This window comes from Protopterus annectens, chromosome 1.part0 (genome assembly GCF_019279795.1).
Source record: "Protopterus annectens isolate FY-2018-M chromosome 1.part0, PAN1.0, whole genome shotgun sequence".
NCBI lineage: Eukaryota > Metazoa > Chordata > Ceratodontiformes > Protopteridae > Protopterus > Protopterus annectens.
Window position 1 is genome coordinate 52514902 of NC_056725.1, and position 25949 is coordinate 52540850.

Here is a 25949-nt window from a genome sequence, read left to right on the forward strand (position 1 = left end):
GGAGCACATACACCCCTCTCACCATTAACATGGATCTTTGGCCTAAGTCGGAATAGGCAGTGTCCTCAATCCACTTATCACCAGCAAATACCCATGCCGATTTGACAACATTAGTCAACATAAACAAATCACCTAGAGCCATATTTTACACTATCGATTCACTAGCCCTGTCATGGTGCACAGTTCTGTACTCTCCTATCTTGAGATAGATAGACAGTAGATGCCCATAGTGGTTGGTATATACAACTCATCACGTCTGTATCACGTTATTGAAATCTTACTACATCAAATCACTAAAGGTTGACCTCTAGTGATCGATGTAGTAAAACATCAAATAATGCTTAAAAAACAAAAAGCAAACAAAAATAAAAACTAACTAGTGTAGGCAGGGGGGGCAAGCCCCCCTGCACACCCCACCTCCCCTACTTAAATATTCCAACTCTGAGACTGCACTACATTCAGGTAAATGGAAATCTCCCCCTACGGAGATTTCCATTTACCTGTACGATGTTCTGCGCTTTCGATGTTGTAGTGCTGACAATATCAGCTTCAATATTGTCGGCTTTTGACATCGTGAAGTAGACCCAACTCTTCCCCCTATATGGTACCATGTAGAGTCTGTGCTGCTGCCCACAGCTCCATTCTTGAGTGAGTTTGAGATGGAAATACTTAGTATGTTTTTAAAGGAGGGAAAAACCCCATAGAGACACAGGGACAACATGGAAACTCCAAGCAGGCACTGTCTGCAGGTCAAGATCAAACATTGTACTATGTGCATGGGAGGTAAAGACCTTAACCATTATACCCAGCTGCTCTAGTACCTATGGTCAGGATATTGGAATGTTTCGAGTTTTGCCTTATGGGCTTTCAAACTGAGTCAGTGTGACTCTTGCAAGTATGTTTCATTTACTGGTGTTGCCTGGGTTGTGTGTTTCTAAGGTTGCTGAGGGTGCTTGTTTCTTAGGTTAGGGATTTGTGGTTGAGGTAGGTTACTTTTAAGACCTTCAGCATATGTACGTCAATGCATTTGGTCTGTGCTGTGTGTGACTGGTTTGGTGTGGTGGTGTTCTGGTACTGACGAACTGCATGCTATTTGTCAATGATTCGCTTGAGAACTTTGTCTCCAATAACATAGAATAACTACATCTCTGACACAGTCTGTTAGTTTAATAAATGTAATAGATGGATGTAAGTAAACGTGAGACAATTGCTACTCTGACAAGGGAAGAGAATCTTTGCAGCAGATATATTGTAATATTTGACTAATATAATACAGGATTTTTGCCAGGTCAGAAATTTAACAGTTCACAGGTAGCAATATTTGATGTATCTCTGCTAATTGTTAGTGGTATCAGCATTAGTATTAAATAGTTTTTACTGGAAAATGCATTGCAGTCCCACAAGATTGATGTTGTTGTTTGTGAAACAAAAATTACTAGAAACCAGTTCTGTCAGGATATAAATATTTTTCCTGTAACAGGCATTCTAACAAAAAAATCAGGGTGGAGGTGTTATGATAGAGATTAACGCTAGTTATGAGACCTGTAATTATTACATGTACTGCTGAGTATGTAACTAACTGTGACAATAATGACAACTGGAACAGGTAACAATTGTTGAAATGTATAGAGCACCAAAGAAAAGTGCTGATGACCTAAAAGAAATGCATGTCTTGTGTGATACACAGGAGGAAAAATAATATTAGCTGGTGACTTAAATTTATAAGAAACAGACTGAATATTGATTCAACAACATTAGTAAGGAAGTTATTTACAGTTTATGTCCAGGGACAACAATTGCTTCAGATTGTAAAAAAAATCTACCAGGAACAGAACATACTAGATATTATGTTCCTAAGGAAATGACTGTTATTCATGTTGGCTTTTACTGTTGATGTGCAGTGATCATAAGGTTATAAAGGTTAATTTGTTGTTAGATAATTCTGGCAAAATGAAATCGAAACCAGTGCATAGAAGATTAATTACAGATTATATGTAAGCAAAATGGTCACTATGTAAAATTAATTGGAGTGATGCTTTCAGTGGAAAAACTGCAGAAATAGTGTGGCAAGTTTTGAAAGGGAAATCGTTTGCATGCAAAACATAACAACAGGATCTAGGCACACGTGGTCCAGAGGATATATTTCTATAAGAACAAGATAATTAAGATTAGAGTGAAAAATATAAGAAATGGACCTGAACTCCAACAATTTGGTAAACTCTGTGTAGATTCTAAAATTTATTCTTGAACACAACAGATTATAGCTATATTTACATACTCTTATGCAAAATAGTTTTGTAAACAAAGTGTTGAAAATTAATCTATTAATATCCAGGTAACTTCAGATACTGACATTAAATTAGATTATACTGAAAAAGAACTACACAAACTTGATCCAAACAAAGCACATGGAGGATATGGAATTAGTAATATTGACCTGACAGCATGTCAGCATGAACGTACAGTATCATTATATAAGTTATTCACTAGGTCATTTAAGTATGGGAGATTCCTCAAGATTGGAGACATGCACTTGTTCAACTTATCTTTATAGGAAAGGGGAATAGGACAAACTCAGAGTCATACAGACCCATAGGTTTTCTTTCTTGTTGTGATAAAATAATGGAAATAGTTATTTTGAATAAATTATTGTCAGTACTGGAAAGATTTGAACTTGAAACCATATATCAGCATGCATGTGTAAAAAACATATCTATAACCAACAGTAACATAATGTTCTATAACAATATATAATAACAGTTATGAATGAAAATTATGCTTTGATATAATTTATATAGACTTAACTTTAGCCTTTGATGGGATCATACACAAAACACTGATCAAAAAGTTAGACAAGTACATATTTATGTAATATTTATAAGCTGGGTAGCTGCATGGCTTGCAAATAGGAAAATGGCAAGTATCATACATCAACTAGACAGGTGAAATTCTTTCTATGTTACAGTGGGGGGTGTCCCAGGCTCTGTCCTAGGGCCATATTTCTTTAGGTTGAATCTTTCAGATCTATCTTTTTCATCTGAGGTGTTCTACAGTCTGAAATCACATGACCTTTACATGTGTTACAGATAGGGCAGTTTTGTAAATGAACTTGACTAAATTAATCATTTGGGCACAGGACAGTAATATGCTGATAAATACATCAAAAACTAAATTTATGAGATTAGAAAGACATAGATTGAAAGGTGAGTATTTAATACAGCATGCAGTGATTGAAACCGTAGATTAATTTAAGGACCCAAGTAGACAGGTAGATCAAGCTTTGAGTTTTTCTAATTATATCAACCAATTTGTAAATGATAGTTATAATACTATAGTTTGTATAAAAATATAAAGTCTGGGAAATCAGAAAGGATTAAATCTCTGTTTGTAAGTTACATTAGACCAAAACTAGAGTACTGAACAGCAATATGGAAACCTTAGATGAAAGCAATATGGAAACCTTAGATGAAAGCAATATGGAAACCTTAGATGAAAACAAACATGAGTAAATTGGAAAGAGTACAGTGGAAATATACCAAGAGCATTTGTGATTATGAAAATTTAAATTATTATGAAAGACTGAAATATCTTAATTTGTACAGTGTCACATATAGATATTTAAAAGAGGACAGTATTTGGATAAATAGGGCCATTTAGAGATAACTACGTGTGGGAATGTTTGGTGCTATCAAAGAGTAGTAGAGAATCATCAGACGTCCTATGGAGATTATTATATGGGAATGAGAGATGTACTAATTGGTTCCCTAAGAGAGTAGCTGATGCATGGAATAAACTATCAAATTATATTAAAGCAAGCAACAGTTTAGATATTTTTAAGAACAACATGTACATCTATTATGGGAATGGATGTTTTGGTATATTGACAGGGTGGTGTTTTGATTAAGGATGATGTTACACTTAAAAACAAACTGTTATATAAAGAAGCAGTCTGTATTTTAAAGTTTGGCACTTTGGTGCCTTAGGATTTAAACAAAGAACTGGAGTGGAAGGCTTTTCTGCATTGTGTTAATTATTAGTTTGTGTTTAATTGGTTTAGTTAATTGATTAATGATGTGATATTTGTTAGTTAAGTGTAGCTTGTGCTACTGTGATGTTAACTCTGTGAAAGGCTTGCTAGCTGAAACGTTGGAGTATTAAACAAATGTGCATTTTATGCTTTTGCAGTTGGTGTTCTTCACTTTCTCTGTGTTTTTTTATTTTTTATTTTGTTGTTTAGTGGAAGGGCATTATCGCCTGTGCCGGAAATATGAGTATGCGTTTATATGTACTACCACCCAGGAGGCAGCATGAGATTAATGATGCTCTTTTGATTTTTGTGAGAGAAGTAGTAAAGGATCATTGGTTCCCACCTGCACTCAGCTGTGTTGGGGACATCTCCACTGCCAGACAGACAGCACTCCCAGTAATCAACACCAAACCTTATAAGTGCTGCTTCCTCCTTAAGCCCACATAAGTAAGCACCTGGAACTATGGATTTGCACTTTCCAGCCATTTCTGTAGGCAGCTAGGTTCTAACTCAGTAATATCTGCTCTAGCAGTTGTTACAGAGGAATGATCTCCATCATCATTAGCCGTATTCATTTCATTGTTTGCATTGCTTATTTCATTTGAATGCATGCAGTTCTCATTCAATTGTCTTTATACTTCCACAGCTTGAGTCAACTTGGGTCTTTCTCATTCTTTTTCTTGCAGTAATGTTCTTGAATCCTTCTAAGTTCAGTTTTGATGTTTTTCCTTTTAGCCTGCCCCTTCTCTTTTTTCTGCCTTCTCTGTTGAAAAAAATGATGCAATTTTCTGTAGACTGAATGTTTTCTGATTGAACAATGTTGTCATTCCCTGTAATCTTTGTGTTAAATAACAAAGTAGTTGCCTTTTCATATACATTCTCTTTGCATTATAGACTTCAGTCAATTTATTTCTTCCTATTTATTTGTTGTGAATTATTTCCTTCCCTTCTTTTTATTTTCTTCTACATAATAAGAATCCTCAGATTCATTGGTAGTATCATGTTTAATAAGGGCTGAGCAATCTTTACTGACAATAAAATATAAATGTGTTTTGTTTGCACTTTTACCAATATTTATCTCATCAGCTCAGTCATCAATATATATAACAACAATGTTGCTAGCTGGGCCATTTGCACAACTACACTTCACGCATAATGTCTTTCTCCACCCCACCAACTGCACAGCCCTCAAATACCTGATTCACCCCTATAGCACCAAGAGATCCCTAAGAACAACCAACAAACTACTTCTTGAAGTAACTAAATCCAGCAATTACCATGGTAATTCCCTCGTATCAAACAAGATATCCAAATTCTGCTATTCCATGCCCCAACAATCATCAGCACTAACAATCCGTTAAAAAACACTTATGAAAGAACACCTTACAAATAAATGGTTAAGCTCTTGCACCAACTCTGGATGATCAGTCCCTTCTCTGCTACCTCCCTTTTTTCAACCTCTTTCTCAAACATTTTCTCTAAGTCCTTCTCCAAAATGTCTCCCTCTTGCTTTCTCCTTTTATCCCCTCACTGAAACCTATCTGACCCTCCCCTCTCATGTGCTCCACTTTCAAACTACCCCCCTCAGTTTTTGTTATATTTGTTCTTCAGTACTTCTGTCAGTCTATAACCAAACTGCTCTGACAATCTAGGCTCCCTATTTCCCAACAATGTTTCACGTGGGTATTACTTTCACCAACTTTTTTCATTGCTACTTCTGGCCTATTAATTCCACTTAACTGTTGTACGTCTCCAAGCTCACATGTCATTCATTTTGTCTCAGTCTTGCAGCCTTTCTTTTCCATCAGTACAATTTCCATGTCACATCTACTATCAGTGTTACTACTGCTGTAAACTAGCATTTACTTTATTCAGCACTTGCTAGACCCTAATTGGTTGGCTTATGTTTTTTCGCTCCCATTCTAGTTATAGTTAATCAAGATATTAACTCTTGCAATTATTTGCTATTTTCATATGTTTCAAATGCAATTATATACTTGTATTGTTTCACTGCTACCTTTTGTTTTTTTTTTTCTTTATTACTTACTGTGTATGAGCATGTCTTCAGATGTTTTGTATACATTATTTACTCTCCTTCTAGTAAGTTTCAGGCTACGGTTATGTGCACCTATTCTATATTGTTTTATTTTTGACATTTTGTATTGTTTGTCATGTTAATTGTGGAGCTTTTCTCCATGGGCCTCCACTGAAAAGGGTCTAGTTATTCTCAGCCCAGTGGATAATCTCGGTAAACAAATGCAAAATAAAATAAATAAATAAAGTGCAATCATCATTAGTAAGTCTAGAATTACTACTAATAATAGTAAGTAAATCATCCAACTTTGGGCATGAGGAACACGGGTCTCCAGCGTTATTGGGTATTACTTTTAAATATGCACAGCATTTAGTACACTGTGCAAGATACTTGTGCTATAACAAATCATTAACACACTTATTTAAATAATCCATTTACAGCTATAAACGAAACTTTAAAAAGCAAAGAATAATCAAAATCAGTTACCAGAAAATTGAAAGAAATTAAAACAATTAGCAATGTAAATCAAACTGTATGAGGAAAATGCACAAACATTATGCAACTAAATATTAAACTAAACTTTACCTATACACAAAAGAGGAGAATCCAGTGAAATTTCTAACTACAGACCTATAGCTATCTTATCCCTCCATCAAATATACTAGAAGAGTGCATTCATAGACAAGTCTTCAGCTTTATTACAGACAACCGGCTTCTCACCCCAACCCAGCATGGCATCCACCTGCACAGCACAGCAGCAACTGCGCTTCTAAACCTTATCACTACAGTCAACCAGAGTAGGAATAATGGCAACTCAGTCTTAACAATATTCTTGGATCTGTCCAAGGCATTTGACATTGTATCCTATCAAAAACTACTGCTTAAACTCTCATCATTAGGCCAAGTCTCATCATAATTATCCTGGTTTCATAGCTACTTCTCAAACAGGATGAAGACAGCCAGATGGGAAAACCTCTCCACCTTTGTCCCTGTAACAGTTGGAGTCCCCCAAGGCTCAATATAATGTCCTCTGCTCTTCAATATCTTAACCAGTGATCTGCACACTGCAACTAAACATGCATTCATCATACAATATGCAGATGACTCTATATTGATCTGTTCTGTAAATAATCTAGAAAAACTGGAACAATGAACTCAGGAATCCCTTACCTCTGTTGAGGCATGGCTAACAGACTCGAAATTACTATTAACCCCCCCCAAAAAAAAATTATCCTATTTATCCCAAAGCAGCTAACTCTCCACAAACAGCAATTAACCATTACCTCCTCCAATAATACTGTAATAGAACTAGCAACCAACATCAAACTATTAGGAGTTATCATAGATGACAGACTAAAATTCAGCCAGCACGTAAAACAGGCAATAAAGAGAACTTTCCCAAAACTAGGAACCCTCAACAAGCTCAAACTATACTTAGCAGACAAAGCCAGAACAGCCATAGCGTCTTCTTTCCTTCTTCCTACTTTATCCCTCCCCCCAAACTCATCAACCTGCATCCCACTTCACTGCCCTTACTAGACCAGTGTTTCAGCTAAATAGCCAAATTTGGCTAAAACCACTGCTAATGAACTCACCGCTGTATACCTCTAAAACAACTTTAGTAGCTCGAGCTACAACACTCCCTAACTTACAATTAGTGACCACCTACGAACTCCTATAATTCCCCCAAAAGTGTCCAAGACTAATCAACATGCTCTAGTAGTATAACCCCACCAGATTATTATGGTTTATCAACAAGCTGTTATTGACTGACAAGTCCAATAACTCTGCTGGAGACAGACTGTTCTTCTCATATGCCAAAAAAATTTGTAACTTTATACCACAAGCTCTTAGACAAATGAAAATACTAGATCATTCAAAAAAACAGCTTAAGCAATATTTATCTATGGATATGCTCATACTCCACTCCTACCTAAGTCCTTACCTTAACTCTGCCTATAATTTCCTACAACTTTAACTTTTTTAGTCAAATGCATTTATGTCCTTTTTTCTGCTCTATCACCCCCCCCCCCCAATCAGCTATAAGCTTCTACTTATCTCTCTTTGTCAGCTCTAATTGCCACAACTCCTAATATAGCTCAGAAAACTCCTCCGGGTACTCCGGTTTCCTCCCACATTCTAGAGACATGCTTCTGGAGCATTTCTCCCCGGGCCTCCACTGAAAACAGGATCTGTGGAACCTAGTTGACTTTTTCCGTCAACAAATTAAAAAAAAAAAATAAATAAATAAAAAATATACTGCATATTGTACAGCTAAACTTCAATATTGTAAATAAATTTTGGCTACTATATATACTTTACTAAATTTTCTATATGTTTAGATATTTCTGTAGCATGCTGGTTTAAATACCAATGTGGTATTCGTCTAACATGTAACTACTTTTCTCTGTGTGCTATACATCCCATGCAGAAGCTTCTGCTCACTATTGCTTGCAGATGCACCTCATTATAACAATAAAAATCAGAGGTAAAACATAAAATATAAATCAAAATAAATATTTCCTGTCAAGCAGTTGCACAATAAATCACAAACCAACACTGGATTGACTCAGATAAGCTTTGGATTGTCCTGTCTACAATCTGTGTGAATTTATGACTGGCTAGGCCCCTTGGGATGGCTTGAGTTTGCCTGTCTGGAGTCTATCCCTTTCTTCCTATAAACAGTGAAAATCAGATGTAAAAATAAAATATAAATCAAAATAAATTTCCTCTTACCAAACTGTCACAAACTATAACTCTGAATTGTTTCAGATAAGCTCTACATGATCCTGTCTACAGTTGTTGTGAATTTATAGCTGACTAGGCTCCTTGTTATGGCTAGAGTTTGCCTGTCTACAGTCTGTCTCTTTCTTCCTATAAACAGTGAAAATCAGAGGCAAAATAAAATATAAATCAAAATAAATTTTCTCTTACCAAACTATTGCACAACAAATCACAAACCAACACTAGATTGTTTCAGATAAGCTGTAGATTTTCCTGTCTACAGTTGTTCTGAATATATAGCTGATTAGGCCCCTTGAAATGGATAGAGTTCACCTGTTGAGACTCTGTCGCTTTCTTCCAAAAACAGTGTAAATCAGAGGTAAAAAATACAATATAAACCAAAATAAATCTTCTCTTACCAAGCAGCTGCACTGGATTGTTTCAGATAAGCTCTGGATTGTCCTGTCTCTACAACTGGCATGAATTTATAGTTGACTAGGCCCATTGTGATGGCTAGAGTTTGCCTGTCTACAATCTGTCTGTTTCTAAAAACAAATAATGAAAATCTTAAGTTAAAAAAACACTGAGAATCAGACGTAACAAAAGAAACAAACAACTAAATAAATAAATACATATTCTCTTACCAAGCAGTTGCACAGTAAATTACAAACCAACACTGGATTTTTTCAGATAAGCTTTGGAGTGCAGTATTAACCTAGATGATTATGGGATCTGTACACTTGCTTTTGTCTTCTCTTAGTAGCTACCTTGTATAGAACCAACAGCAGTTGGACATAATGGAAAGCCAAGCTGCACAAAGGCCCTGAAGGGGTTCTCACCAAAACTGCAATCAGATCACTCAGTGAAGTCCCATACACAGCTCCCTGTCAGATACCAGCAGAAACAACCTCTCCACCTTTGTCCCTGTAACAGTTGGAGTCCCCCAAGGCTCAATATAATGTCCTCTGCTCTTCAATATCTTCACCAGTGATCTGCACACTGCAACTAAACATGCATTCATCATACAATATGCAGATGACTCTATATTGATCTGTTCTGTAAATAATCTAGAAAAACTGGAACAATGAACTCAGGAATCCCTTACCTCTGTTGAGGCATGGCTAACAGACTCGAAATTACTATTAATCCCCCCCCCAAAAAAAAATTATCCTATTTATCCCAAAGCAGCTAATTCTCCACAAACAGCAATTAACCATTACCTCCTCCAATAATACTGTAATAGAACTAGTAACCAACATCAAACTATTAGGAGTTATCATAGATGACAGACTAAAATTCAGCCAGCACGTAAAACAGGCAATAAAGCGAACTTACCCAAAACTCATTTCCCTCTGCTACTTCTCCCACTAGGAGCACAGTAGTAGCATTAGTCCCAAACTGACTCCTAAAAAGCAATTTTCAGGCTTTCAAGTAACTGGTAATCTTTAGGAACAGTAGTAAATAATGTCAATCTGCTCCCTCTCTCACCAGGATCAAAACAGAAGCAATGATCGAAAGCTGATTTTTGAGAATCAGTTCCTAGGTCTTGTTAGAGATGTTACAGATTTTAAAAATAAAATGAGAAAAAAAACGATCTAATACTCTGAAATTTGCAGTGTGTACTTAATGAATGGGATGGCATGAAAATGAAGATAACTCAAGCTTTAAGAGTCTAAAGAGGGGGTGTTTCCAGTTGTCCTCTTGCTGCTCAATAGAATGAGCAGATGAGATTAGAGTGGGAGGAGCTTCCAAAGTTAAATTTACAGCAGGGGTGGAAAGCTGAATAGCCACCAAATCAGATAACAGCAGTAGTCACACAGTACATAAGCTAAATAACAAATCCTATTTCTTTGTTCCCCTCACTGATTAGATAGGTTGGATTACTTTTCAATAAGTGAATGGAAAAGGAAGTCTTTACTAAGTGACCCCAGCCAAAAACTTTTTTAGGCTCCTAGGCTATCAGCCCAAGAGTCCAGCTTACCCCAAATTTAGTACATCATTGCTGATGTGTCAATATCCCAAGGAATTTTACAGTTATGATATTGGCTTGTACACATGAAACACGTTCACAGGCTAACCATGTTTATTAGGAGCATAGATGCCAAGACAGGGATGAATTTGTGATTTCCCATCCACTGGTCCAAGTTACTTGGATGGGAAGCCTGTTCCAGAGAAGGGGTAGTCTTTGAGATGCACACGCTCTTCCAACACATCCATTTATCTCGCAGACAAGGTTTAGGCTCTTAGAACTGGTATTTCTGATGCTATTTATTTTGCATATGTTCAAGAAATCCATCAGTGTGTGATCAGAAGATAGCTTTTAGGTTAGACACAGATCACTGCACACCAGTCTGTAAGAGACTGAGTACAGGGATAGGGCTTTAAGATGGTCTGCATAGGACTTGTTGTTTACTCCCTGCATTTTCATGAGGAACCTCTGTGGTCTCTCAAGCTGTTTAAAGTGCCTAGTCGGGTACATGCCGAATTGCACATTGTATTTGATGATTAGTCTGATGACAGCCATATACAGAGGAACAATAACCTCTTTGGACATGGATTCTATGTTCTGACATAGAATTTGTGCAATATAAAATGAGTTTCTCACCACATTAGACACATGGTGGTCAAAGGTCAACTTACTGTTAACATGTGTTCCGAGATCCTAGACCACTGGTCTATTTGGTGTATTACTCAACGCGACAATTTTCAGGCATGGCTGTTGTTCAAATGGTTGCCATTGTGCATTTTTTGCATTTTGTTTTAATCCATGGCTCTTGCACCAATTATTTGTCTGCATCAGGCCATCTTGAAAAGTATCTGTGTCTTTAGGGGATTCAGTGACCGCACCTAGTTTGCAGTCATCTGCAGAATTGGTCAGCCAGAAGTCAATGACATTTGCCTTGACTTTGGAGAAGTAAATGCCAAAAACAGGAGGCCCAGTATTGATACCTGTGGAACTCTACTAGGGACTGGCTTCTTTGTGGAGGTGGATTCCTGTATTGTATCTTCTTGTGACCTATCAGTGAGGTGGGTCTATCCATTAGGTGACATATGGGTTTATGTCTAAATTTGTAAGTTCATCTAAGATGCCCGAGTGAGATATTGAGTTGAACACCTTGGCTAGGATGAGATAGGTGGTGTGCATTATTTTGCTGTCATCCATAGCTTCAGTTATCGTTTCAAAGAAATCTACCAGGTTAAGTCAACATGACCTGACTTTAACAAAAATCAAACTGGGTATGGCCCACTGTCTGTATGTTTCCTATGTCATTGTTAATCAGATCCATGATAATTCTTTCTATGGTCTTGCATATAAGACTAGTTAGACTATTGAGCTTGTATTTCCCTGTGTGAATGGAGGCCCTTCCCCTGTCTGTAGAGGAATACCCGTTGCAGTCCTCCACTCATTTGGCAAAAAGCCTGTCTGGAAGATATGATTAAACAGAGATTCTAGCATGCATGACAGGTCATATTTCATGCTATTCATTAGACATCCTGGGATATTAATGTGGGCTGGTGGTTGGTGTAATGGTTAAAGTGTTTACCTCACAGGGTTACAGGGTTTGATTCTCACTAAGGGAATTTGGATAGGGTTAAAATGGCCCACAAAGACAGCTAGCCTAGTACTTACCTATGAATCGATGAACTTATTATTAGAGCCCTTAGAAGTGTGTTCTAGGCATTAGAGAGCACAGTATGGACCTTCTCCCTAGAGATAGTTGGTGGAGAAATTGTGTGGGGGAGGGTGTTTCCTAGGGGAGTGACTGAGGGTGATAGGGAGTAAAATTGGAGCTAAATTTATCATCCAGCAAATTTGCTATATCCTCTGGCTCCATATAGGTTGTTCCATTTACAATTAGTTCATCACATTGTTGGGTGTTACCTTTAAGGTTGAGGACATAACTAAAGAAAGCCTAATAGTTGTCCTTAGCTTGGAAGGCTATTTTTATCCTATATTTGAATTTGGTGGACTTGATTAGTCTCCTGAGTTGCCTATTCAGAGTGATGCAGGAATTTTTAACTTGCTAGACAATGTCCTTCCAGTCTTTGGACATGATTTTCTTTCTTTTGTTATACAGCCTTTTTATACTGGGATTCCAACAGGGTGGCTTGTTTTTGTCTTTACTTTTGCTTTGTTTTTTAAAACACTAAGAAGAAAAGAACTTTATTTAAAAACAAATTTAAAATATAACAGATAGTAATGTAAAACTCCATGAAAAAAAAGAAAAACTTCAAGTAAAACAAAATTCAAAATAAGATATTAATAACAAATAACCATTGCTGGGATAACTAAACCTTTGGTGAAATAAACAATTTATAAAACAGTGAAATAAATGGAATAAAACATTGCCCAGGAGCTCATAAAAGTTCTTTAATAAACGGTAAGCATTTTCACTGCAGCTTCATCAGACCATAGACAAAATAAAGAACACGTTAAATGTATAAAAACATCAATTAACCCCCAACCAATCCAGCAGCAGCACAGAACCCTTCCTTAAAATGCAACTCAAGAAGAAAAGTATAAAAATGTGTTCATATAAAGTAAAAATACTGCCAAAGATGTAAGTGTACATAAAAAATAAAAATACATGCAAAGAATGTATAAAAAATATATACATATACAAATAAAAATTTAAACTATATCTCTTAGGTCCTGAGACCTCGTCCCTTCAGAATAGGTCTCAGGGAAACCTTTTCATTAAGTCCACTTCCCTGATCAGCTCTTGATCTAATGATCTACCTAAGTTCTCTAGTTTCAGTGAAATTCCTCACATCACCTTCCCAGATGCTAGGCTTTATTCTGTCAATAACTAAAAACTGGAAAGTGTGACATGAGTTAGTGTTCATAACATGTTTAGAAAGGGCATTATTAGCAGAACCACTTAGTGTGTTATATAAATGCTCCCTAATCCTATCCTTCAGGACCCTGTCCATTTTGCCAACATAGAATGCAAAGCAAACTGAACAGTGGGCCAGGTAAACTACATGGGATGTTAAACGACTAGCATTAACTTTAAAATGGAACCTACGTCCAAGATCAGGATGTTCAAAGTACCCATTGCTATCTATATGGCCACAATAATTGCAATTACCACAAGGTAGTGTTACCTCCGCTTGATTACTTTTTAGTGAGAAAGCATTGCTATTGCTTCAGTTTTGACAGTTGTTTGGACAGGTAGATACCCAAAAGGGCATTATGTTGGATGATTGACCTAATGAGTGCCAAGTACAGTGGAACAATTACATCCTTGGATCTGGATGCCACACCATTAGATATATGTCCTACAATAAAAAGGACCTCCATAGTATAGTGGATATGTGGTGATCAAGGAACACTTCATTGTTGACATAAATTCTCAGATCTTTAAGTATAGTATCAATTTTCAGGGGGGTATTGTCAATGTAATGTTTAGAAGGGAGTCATGCTCATAGTGTTAGTCCATGGTTTTGCCACTAACTGTTTGTTTGGGACAATGTCTGTCGTAGAATCTTGGTGTTCTCTAGGGTGGTTAGTCAGGCACTAACCAATAACATTTGCTTTGACTTCTGAGACATAAATGCCAAAGAGGAATGGCCCAAGGACTGAGCTCTAGGTTAATCCACTAGTAACAAGTCTTTTGGATGAGGGAGAGTAACTCACTCTTACTTCCTGAGATGAATTTATGAGACAATTTGATATACTTCAAGTTATTTAACAGTTAATATTTAGCTGGGTTTTATTTGTGATCCAATCTGCTATCTAGTGAATTACAAAGGGATTAACATTTAGCTGTGAGAGCTTATCTTTGATGCCCGAGTGTGTGATGGTGTTGAATGCTTTTACAAGATCCAGATATGTATTGTGCACTGATCTGCCCTCATTTATTGCTACAGTGGCTTTTTCAAAGAAGTTGACCAAATTAAGTAGGCAGGACCGGTACTTGACAAATCCAATGTGTTGGGTTGAGAGTGTGTAGGTTACTTATATCACTATGTATTAGCGCCATATTGATCATTTCCTTAGTGTTACAGATGAGGCTGGTCAGGCGTATGGGTCTACAATTACCCATGTCTGCTGAAGCCCCACCCTTCTGCAAGGAAATGACTACTGCTGTCTTCCATTCATTTAGCACAAAGCCTGTTTTGAGGATAATATTGAATAGTCTCTGAAGGGGGTCTGACAAGTCATGTTTCAGACTTATCATTAGCAAGCCTGGCATGTTATCCAGCTCCATAGATGTAGTGTTCTTGGCCTTATACTGTGCCTTGAAAACTTGTTTTTGGAAGATTTGAGGGGGGTGCAGATGCAGGCATTTATTCTAAGAATATTGGAGTGGGGAGGGGGCTGAAGTTAGAGTTGAATTCCTCTGCCAGTAAGTTGGTGATGTCCTCTGGGCCTGAGTATGGGACATCATTTACCATTAGCTCTGCTCAGTGCTGGATATTATTTCTGAAATTTCTAACATCATTAAAAACAGATTTTGGTTATTTTTCACCTATGTGGCTATTTTCACTTCATATGTGGTTCTGGTTGATTTGATCAGGATCTAGATTTCCTTGTTTAGTTTAGCAAGAGTGTTTTTGGCTTCCTGATAGAGTGTTGGGTTTATTTTTCAGAAAAATTAGTTTTTTTTTTTTATTTTTAGAGTCTGTTTATATTAAGGGCCTACCACAGAGGGATCATTGAGGTGGCTTTTGAATTTAGCCAGGTTAGAACTTAGTTTTAGTAGATCACCCTTTGTGTAATCTTTGAATTCCGAGCTTTTGTAGAATGCTTCAGACTTAAGGTTAATGTAACTGACTTGTAGTCAGATTTGGCCAGGGAGGAGGTTACAGTTGGTGGTGAGCAGAACAGCCCCATATGATAAGGACCAAGAGCAGGATGTTAATGCTCCTTGTTGGGGGCTGCAGACTAACTGGTCCAGAGAGTTTGTATTAATAAAGTCCAGAAATTGCTGTGTATACATCTTTGAGGATGTTTACATCTTCCAATTTATGGAAGGATAGTTATTCTCCTAGGAGATTGGTATTTGGCTTCATATATAAAGACTTCATACTGATCAAGCAGAAAGTATGGGATGTGGAGGACATAGAGGGGGGGCCTTTAGAAAGCTATGATGTGATAGGGAGTTTTGTATATATTAAATTGGATGTGGAGACGTTCCAGCTTGTTATCTTGTCTAATGAGTCTGGAGGTGAGATTTTTTTAAAGAATATAAGGCCTTCTTCACCTTTAGTGCCATTCTGTAATGGGGTGGGCCTGTAAGTGTGATAGGCATTGAAGTCCTGCACTGATGGAGTATATTCACTGGTCTTGAACCAGATCTCTGAGATGATGCACATATCAACTTTTTCCAAGGTAAGTAGTGCTTGTAGAATACACTTTTATGCTGCAAGGCTACATAGTTTAGGACACGTCTGCACCACTCATAAGGCTGAGCCTGTCAGGTAATAAAATCTGCAATTTCCCCAGGACACTGAAGTGCCTTCACCCAAAGAATGAATATGACATGGCCATTAATGATGTGGGCTTGAATGACTTGCAATGAACCTTTTAGACTATATAAAGAGGGATATTTCATTAAGACTTTCTCTTACTGTTCATATCAAATGTGAAACACTGCTTCAAATTGTTTTTTGGTGATTAACTTGGGGGAGAAGCCCATCTCCACTCAGCTATGCTATGTATGGCTTTGCTTCACTCACCATCTTACATTCATTCCTGCTCACCTCTATATCATCAATTTATACTATCCTAGTCCATTCCCTTTTTGTTCACTGTCCTGTCATAACTATTATCATAATTCACTCTAACCTTTTCCACCTTTTCTACAATTACTTCTTTTTTGCCCCACCCACTTTGCCATATTGTCATAACTGCACAACCCATGACATTCTGAACTATTCAACCAATCAGGTTAATTTCTTTACTGATCATATTCATTTTTCTTAGTCATGCCTAGAAGCTACTATGCATGGTAATTCATGATAACCTGAAATTTGACTTGCATGTGAAATAGATTATCAAAAAAATCACCAAAATTAAGAGACACTGTGTAGAACAAAAAACTACTTAACTGATTCATCTAGGAAACTCCTGGTCTCTACATTTCTACTCCCCACTTTCCTATATGGCTCCCCAGTGCTGCTTAACTTTCAAACTTCCATTCAAAATAGGCTAAACCAGTGCTACAGTAAAGCAAAATTTGCCACTAACTCATCAAACAGAACCTATCACTGTTTAGCCCTAAAACAGCTTCATTGGCTTGAAATACCCCGTCAGCTCATTTACAGCCAAGTACTCCTAGGCCACAAATTAATATTCAAACCAGAACACAACAAAGCCCTACTAGACTTATTGCACACATGCACCCCTGCTAGGCCACTTCAATTTGAAAACAAAATGCTCCTCACTACCTACAAACTACACCTGTCAGCAGGAACCTGTCACTAGTTCAGCCTCATAGCCCGTTTCTGGAACTCTATCCCCTTATCCCTAAAACATACTAGCAACCTTTCCAATTTCAAGATCAACCTGAAAAAATATCTGTCTGACACCTGAACTCCCAACCTTCAAAACAGATGCAGGGCAAACTACTCACTATATCTATGCCGTTTTCACCGTAAATTCACTAATGTCTCTATATCTTAGCAGGTAGTAATGGCCTAACACCAAAAGAAACTCTCACTTAAATGATAACATACTACTAATATATGCTGTTCTACCTCTGCAGGCAACACTTACTACTATTTATTTTCCTGTCTCATGTCCTTCCATAATATTCTCATCTTTTTAATAATAATGAACTCTCTCTCCCATGTCGTTAATTTTCCCTCCTGCTTATTACTCCTCCTCATCACATTCTATTTCTCTGTCTATTTTGGCAGTAAACACTCTATTATTTTTAACCTCCACAAATAATTAGAAATATAGTCAATATTGTTAATAACTATGTTGTACTTTTATCTTTCTACTTGCAGTACATATTGTAGTCTTGGCCACAATTTATTCTAGTAATATTTCTATAAATGTATTTCAATCTGTGTTTTTTATCTGTCGTGGGGATTTTCTCCCCTTGTATATAATTACTTAGCTGACAGTATAAAATGTTTTTATTTGTGTTTTTATGGAGCCTTTCCCTTCATCTCATTGTAAGATATTTAATATGTTGTGAGGCTTTTCCCCCCTTGTATATAATTACTCATCAACTACTGTTTAAAGGTTTTTGAATCTGTTGTGGAGCTTTTCTCCTCAGGCCTCAACTAAAAATGAAACATTGGCTCTGTTACACTTTTCTGGTTATCAAAGGACAAGTAAATAAAAAATAGTCTCTCTCTACATATTATTCAGATAGTACTCCATACTTTCTGACATATGCCTAAACTTCCTTCTTCCTTTCCTTGTAATCTGTATATTCAATCAAAATTTCTCTATATTCATTTCAACACAATTATAACCCTAAAGTACATGATCTAAACACCCTTCAAGCAAGGTACCAACCATATAGGATGTTTCTGTTCTTCCCTCTTGGCCTAAGCGACAGATAGGCTGGGTCATTTTTCTCACTTTCTCGCTGTTGCTCTTGCAGTCTCTTTCAGACTACATAAAGGACAGGTTATTATTCCCTCCCAGCCTGGTAGTCACTTTCCCAGATTTTCCCTTACTACATTTTGACACAACTCCTCTTACTCATACATGTCTCTTCTGTACTTCAGATTCCTATTTAATACACAGTATTTATACATTTCTACACAGATTCCTATTTAATTCACAGTATTTATACATTTCTACATTTAGCCTAGGTGGTGGATAGGTTGTCTTTTCTACTGTATTGCCATTCTTTCCCTTGCAACCATCTACTTATCTTGTGGCAGTTAATTATATCTCGCTGTCAACCTAGGGGCAGACAGACTGGTCTTTCTTTCAGAATTTCTCACCTTCAACAGCAGAATACACAGGCTTATTTGCATTTCTTGCTTAACTGTCTTCATAACACGTTTATGTCTTGTCAGACACCAGGTAGACTTTTCTTTCCTTAAGTACAGCACTCCCACCCATCTCAGCTTTCCAACAGAATATTACTTAATGTTAATTCTCTGCTCAATTCTTTCCTCCCTCAGACTCTGGCTATCAGGTAACATCCCTAGACATATCCCGCTACACTTTAAGTTAAATACATATGTTTCCTACCAAATACACATAGGAACACCCCTTCTATAAATATATAAGACTTCTTTTCTGGCACATCTGATCAGAAGGCAACAACTTATTCAGACCTTGCTATTACAGCTTGCAGCAAACCCCTAACCATCCTCAAAAATTTCTATCTAAATTATTCTGTCTATATAAATTATTCTATACAGTGTAAGAGAGCAGTGTCCTATCATTTTCACATGGTTATTCATGACAATTAAGCACAGGTTGTTACTGGTAGGCCATTTCCTTATTCTGGACACTCTTGCTTGGTCTTGTCCATACACTATAGCTGACCCCACCACTGCTCATTCTGACTGTATTAGTGTGCACTCTCTTCAGTAAAGACACCTTCTACCCTCTTACACAAAGGAAGCTCAGAGGTCAGATTTGCCTTTGACTACAGATTATATTCAAATAAAATCAAACAGATACCAAGAAACACCTACAAGACACTTTCCTGAATTTTGCAGAATCAACTAGGATAGCCACTAATAGTGCTAATTTAACATGCCTAACACAAAAACTGGTTGCCTTTACCTCCAAAATTCACCTCACCTTTCTAGATAGAAATAAAACAACTTACTTCTTCCATTACTGATTCACCAATCACTCGCTATAGAAACCAGCCTAATGATAGCTTAGCATTGGTCTCCTCCATACACTATAGCTGACCCCACCACTGCAACATACTAGAAGTAAGACACTTAAATGAGGACCCACAGAACATAGAAATGGTAGTGAGCACTAAAAGTGTGATAGATAAGAAAATGCAAAGTTCTTACCAATTTCTGTCCAAGAGCAACAGAAAGTTAAAGAAAAAGTAAAGTATAAAGGGACTTGTTTCAGATAGTGGAAGAGTTAAAACAGAAGGACTTTTGCTTGGACTTACCCTTTTTGCTGGAAGCCATAGGTGAAGTCCTAGTGTCATATATATATATATATATATATATATATATATATATATATATATATATATATATCTGTATATCTATATCTATCTATCTATATATATATATATATATATATATATATATATATATATATATATATCTATATATAAATATATATATATATATATATTTATAGAGAGAGAGAGAGGGAGAGAGGAGAGATAAACATACATATACATATCTATCTATATATCTATACGCACACACACACACACACACACACACACACACACACACATATATATATATATATATATATATATATATATATATATATATATATATATATAAAATCTCACACACACTCTCATATATGTATATATCTCATACACACACATATTTATATATGGGGCAGCTTTACTTTCCATCTCTAGACAAGTTATTGAAGAATGTTCCCCTGAACTATTAGACAACTAGTAGAATTATAGGTAAGCCACATAACTTTAAAAAGCACAATGAGAATATAGCACTTTAAGCAGAGTAAGACAGATTGTGAGAAGAATATTTCTTTCCCCTACATGAGCTGAAAGAATTAAATCTTATACAGTGTAAGTAAAAATTGATACTGCCAAAACTTTATAAACCACTAGTAATGAATTAGTCCATAGTCATGCATTAGGAGGTCACCTGGCGATGGACAAGACTCAGGCAAGGATGTTAGCCAGATGTTATTCACCAGGTATAATGAAAGAAAGAACAATTATCTGCTTCTTGCCCAGAATGTCAAAAAACAACACCTCATACTAGATTTAAGTCCATTGATTCTAATATCCACAACAGAGGTGCCTGTTGAGTACATTGCTATGGAGATTGTAGGGCACTAGTAAAATCTGTCCATGGGCATCAGTGCACACTAGCAAAACTGATGGATGTCACAAACTTTCCAGATGCTGTACCAGTGCGCAAGGCTAATACTAAGGATATTGTCAGAGGACTGATACTGTTATTCTCCACAGGTTGTATCCATAAAGAGAGATACTTCCTGACCAAGGTACTCCTTTTATGCCCAGGGTATTACATCAATTGTGCCGGTTCTTTAAGGTTAAGCAATTAAAAATATCACTTCACCATCTCAACGCTGATGGTTTAATAGAGAGGCCTAACAAAACACTGAAATCCATATTAAGAAAGGCAACTGGTGCAAATGGTTAGACCTTTGAGCAGCTGTTATACTCCTTGCTAATGGCAATAAGCTGGTCTCCTGCATGTCAATTCCTGTGCAATACATATCATAGAGATCTGCTTGATATCATTAAAGTGACTGGGGAAGACAAGGCAGTACAATACCTAAGTGTTATAGAACATTACCTTAGTCTGTGTGATAGATTAATGCTGTCAGCCCCAACATGCATGCCTTAGCACTGCTGAGATTATTTGGGTACCGACATTCTTTCACATAAATCCACAACTCATGCTTGAGCCCCTTCCACTCAGACATTACTGGAATCTGCCACTGCAACTGAGTTTGCTGTTAGGGCTATGTATTTCTGTCTCTGCTTTCTGCAGCCATAGACACTTTGAGATGCTTCCATAAGTAGCACATAATACAACTGTAAATTAAACCCCTGTATCAATCTTAAAGCTTACTTGGGTTCCAAAAACTGGGAGTTGAACTGCTAGTCTGATTCAATGTTTAGCATGACAGCCACTGAACCCAGGAAAATACTTTCTGAACACTTTTATGAGTTTTATTTTAAAACATCTACTTCTTTCACTAACTTAATTTTATGAACAACAGCAGAATGTTCCATCTTGTCACTTGTGACACCTTCTGCCATATGTGGCGCAGAGCTCTGACTCTGCATGAAAATGGTTGCAACCCTTGCATTTACCAAGCTTTCATTTACTCTGCATCTTATACACACAAATACTGTGGCCAGTATAATACTTTTTATTGAATCTTTGCTTTTCATCTTACATACGTCATTTGCAATATTGATATTAACTTTTAGACTCTTTGCTAATTCAGCCTTCGTAACGATAATAGAATTAATTATATTTTTAAAAAACCTAGTAACTATGTATCTCAACAACACCCTACCACTGAATCATTTATAAAAATGTGTGAAAAAGATATATATGAGATGTTGAATAATGAATGAAGAAGGAAGGGTTTTGTTAATTTATCTAGACATGAAAACCAAGCAATGCACAGTTTGCAGAATGACAGTAATATAATTATCAGACCAGCTGACAAAGGTGGTCAAATAGTTGTGATGGACAGATGTTTCTATGTGGACAGTATGAACCAGATGTTTTCAGATATTAATACCTATAGGGTGATAGACAAAGATGAAAGTCTGAAAATTAGTGAGTATGTTATCAGCTCACTCAGGGATTGTTTTGAGAATTCACTTATAACGATGGAGCTTTTTAATTATTTTTTAGTCGAGTACCTAAAAATACCGATTCTGAACGGTTTGCCCAAAGTGCACAAAGATGCATTACACCCTCCCTTTAGACCGATTGTCGCAGGGAGTGGGTGGATCACTGAACCCATTTTCGTGTATTTAGATAAAAAATTTAAACCTGTTTTATCTGAGTGCAAGTCGGTGTTGATTGACACCAAACACTTTTTGCAGGAATTACGTACCTTTGTTGATGAGAATGCGAATATAGAAGTAGGTTTGTTTGTTACTATGGATATAACATTTCTTTTCACCAGTATACCTAATTACGAAGGTATTCTGATGGGCAAAAGAGCACCATTAAGTAAGAGCACATATGACCCTAGGCGCATTGATTTTTTATGTTTATTGATGGAAATGGTGTTAGAGAATAATGCATTCACATTCAATGAGATGTATTACTTACAGACCTCAGGCATAGCTATGGGCACCTCGTGTGCTAATAGCTATGCCAATTTGGTTATGTCCATATGGGAGGAGGATGTGATGTATGTGTCTGAACTCTATTGAGCTTATGTGCCCTTCTACAGACGTTTTATGGATGACCTTTTCATGTTTTGGAAAGGGGAGTTGACAGAATTATACCAGTTTATTCACATGTTAAACAAAAGCACAAATTTCTTGAAATTCACATTCAAACATTTGAATGTGAACACTGAATATCTGGATGTTTTGCTAGTAAAGGATGCAACTAATAATATTGAAACTAGACTTTTTAGAAAGGATTGCCATCGACCCACTTACGTGCACCACATGCATCCGGGTCACGTGTTTCATAATATTTTGGAAGGTCAGAACCTTAGGGTGAGTCGTCTACACAGTAATGATCAAAATTTTGAAAGAGGGTTGAATCAGACAGATGCTGATTTCAGATCTAGAGGCTATCATGAGGAGGAGATACATCATACACAAAATAAGGTCAGAATATGGAGGCACAATAGAGGCAAACCATATTTCTCACAACATAGAATGGAAACATCCGTAACTGACAGTGCTGATAATACGTCCCCTTTTTTTAGCCTAGCTTTTTCAAGTGATGAAAGGGATATCAGGGAGATCATATATAGGCAATGGCCTATTTTAGGAACCAATGCAGATATTGCTGGGGTAGTGGGTGACAGGCCAATATTTGGATATAAAAATAAGAAATCTTTACGCCAGAGAATATGTTTTTCTCAGAATATTCACAACATGAGCAATGAGTTAACAACTTCTTCATGTACTGTCAAATGCAATAATTGTTCATTTTGCAACTGTATATATGAGTCTAGGACTTTCACACATCCCACTTACAATAAAATATTCACACATTTTCCTGAAGCTGATTGTAACACTAAAAATCTTGTTTATCTAGCACAGTGCACAGCCTGTCCCAGTTTTTATGTTGGCAAGATGAACAGGCATCTAAGGGAGAGGATACGTGACCAATTTATTGTGCACGTAAAGGGATGAGCTACAGTGCAATAGCTAAACACATGAATACATCTGCTGAGGGACACAATTTTAAGTTTTTAGTACTGGAAGTTTTGAATCAAGATGTTAGAATGGGGGAATATAGTTAACAAGACATATCATGCCGAGATTAAATGAATTTTTAGATTAGGGGCACATTATTCCCCTGGCCTTAATTAACATGTTTCGATACAACCTGCACTAAGAGCAAGACCCCTAAAAAAGAGGTGGACTAAGAGGAGATAGGGTAGATGGAATGTTTTTAAACTAACATGCACTAGTTATGCAATTTTAATATGTACATTTTCTTATTTATTGTGTTTATGAAATAGATCAAATGTTCTTATGAATTATTAGGTAATAGGTGATTTGAGTATGTAATTTAATAGTCATTATAATATTTAGTTGTTTTTAGGAATATGAATGTAAGCAGATTTAATTGGTTTATTTAATTGGTATATTTAATGCAATTATGTTGCTTAGCAACTTTTAATGCTTTTTTAGTTGATTGGATGAAACTGTTACAAGGTGTTTAAAAGCTGGTTAGAGTTTTTACTTGATGATAGGTCTGAAGAAGCTACATGCGAAAGCGCTTATCTATTCTTTATTTGTACTATTTTATTAAGGTTTTGGAACCACCTTTACCGTGAACAGCTGGTGTGTTTTTGACTTTTCTACATTGTTGTGTTTTACATACCAGTTGATTTTTTCCCCTACATCATTTTGCTGTTTGGACTTATATCATAAATATGTTAAATTAATAAAATTTTCTTAAAAAAAAAAAAAAATTCAACTGGTGCCTTCCAGACGACAGCACTACTCCCTTTCTTAAAATATATTTCCTCACTTAAGAACAACAACAAAAAGTATATAATTCTATTTTGTATCAAACTGTTATTTTGTGGGAAATCTACTCAGTTCAATGCTATTATTTAATTATATACCAACTAACCCATTAATTTGTATCCCAGGAAAGCCATACACATGTTGTTTATTATAACTCGGCTTCCATGTACTGCCCTGCTTTGTAAGTATGGAAACCGGGTTCATATTAAAAACACGAATGTTTACTTACCCGAACACCTAAATGCCGACACGTCTTCATCGAACCGTGAAAACATCGATCGTTCAGAAGTGCGAAATATGAAACGTCGAATCGTCATGGTTGGCCCTTCTGCGGTATAGCTCCGTAAGGTAAGTGTATGATAGTTACGGACCTTAGGGTTAGGGTTCGGGTTAAGGTAAGTGCATAGATGGTAATGTATGTTAGATTTAGTGTAGGGTTAGAAGTAGGGTTTTATTAAGTGTATGTGTGTGGATTATTTAGTTTGTTTGGGTATAGCTTTTTAAGGTAAGTGTGCAATAGTTACAGACCTTAGGGTTAGGGTGTGGGTTACGTTAAGTGCATACATGTGGTATATGCAAGATTTAGTGTATGGTTAGAAGTAGGGTTTAGTTTAGGGTTAGAAGTAGGGTTTTGGTTAGTGTATGTATGTATGTGGTTTATTTAGTTTGTGTAGGTAGCATGTAGCGGGAGGTGGGATGGGACAAGTATGACATTTTGAGTTTTTGAATTTTGCGGTTTAGGGTTTTCAGTGTATTTGTAGTTCACGGAATATGTGTCTGCGTTTAGGTGTTCGGGTAAGGGAACATTCGTGTTTTTAATATGAACTCTGGAAACCTCATACCAGCCAGAATGTAATCACAATAATAAGTTAGACTAAGTGGATTAGCTAAGGTGCAGTGAAGATGGCAGCCATCCCAGATACCAGGTGTTAAGAAGTGTGATCAGCAGATGCAGATTGTCTGTTAGTCTAGTATCAGCAATCATTCCCATACCAGCATCTCTGAATGCCAGAATGCAAATGAATTCCAGTACTCCTTTTGTAGTCGGGAAGTATTTGTTTTAGTGCTTGTACAGTACAGTTGTAACAAGTCACTTGCTACAACTTTAAAAAAATAAGTGTTTCTTCTCTTGGCCCTAAAGTAGTGGACCTTTATCTATCTATCTATCTATCTATCTATCTATCTATCTATCTATCTATCTATCTATCTATGTATTGATTGATTTATTTTTGCTCCTAAGTTGGATTTGAGGGACATAGAAATAGATATGTGAAACATGAGTAATGGCAGACTGGAGAATGGACCTCTTTTTTTGTACAAAAATGAGCCT

At 36.6% G+C, this 25949-nt stretch overlaps 1 pseudogene; it reads right to left on the reverse strand.

Annotated features, from left to right (window-relative positions):
• The window catches only part of LOC122801176, a 44263-nt pseudogene extending 19327 nt beyond the window's left edge, over positions 1–24936 (reverse strand).
• Between the last annotated feature and the right edge of the window lie 1013 nt (positions 24937–25949).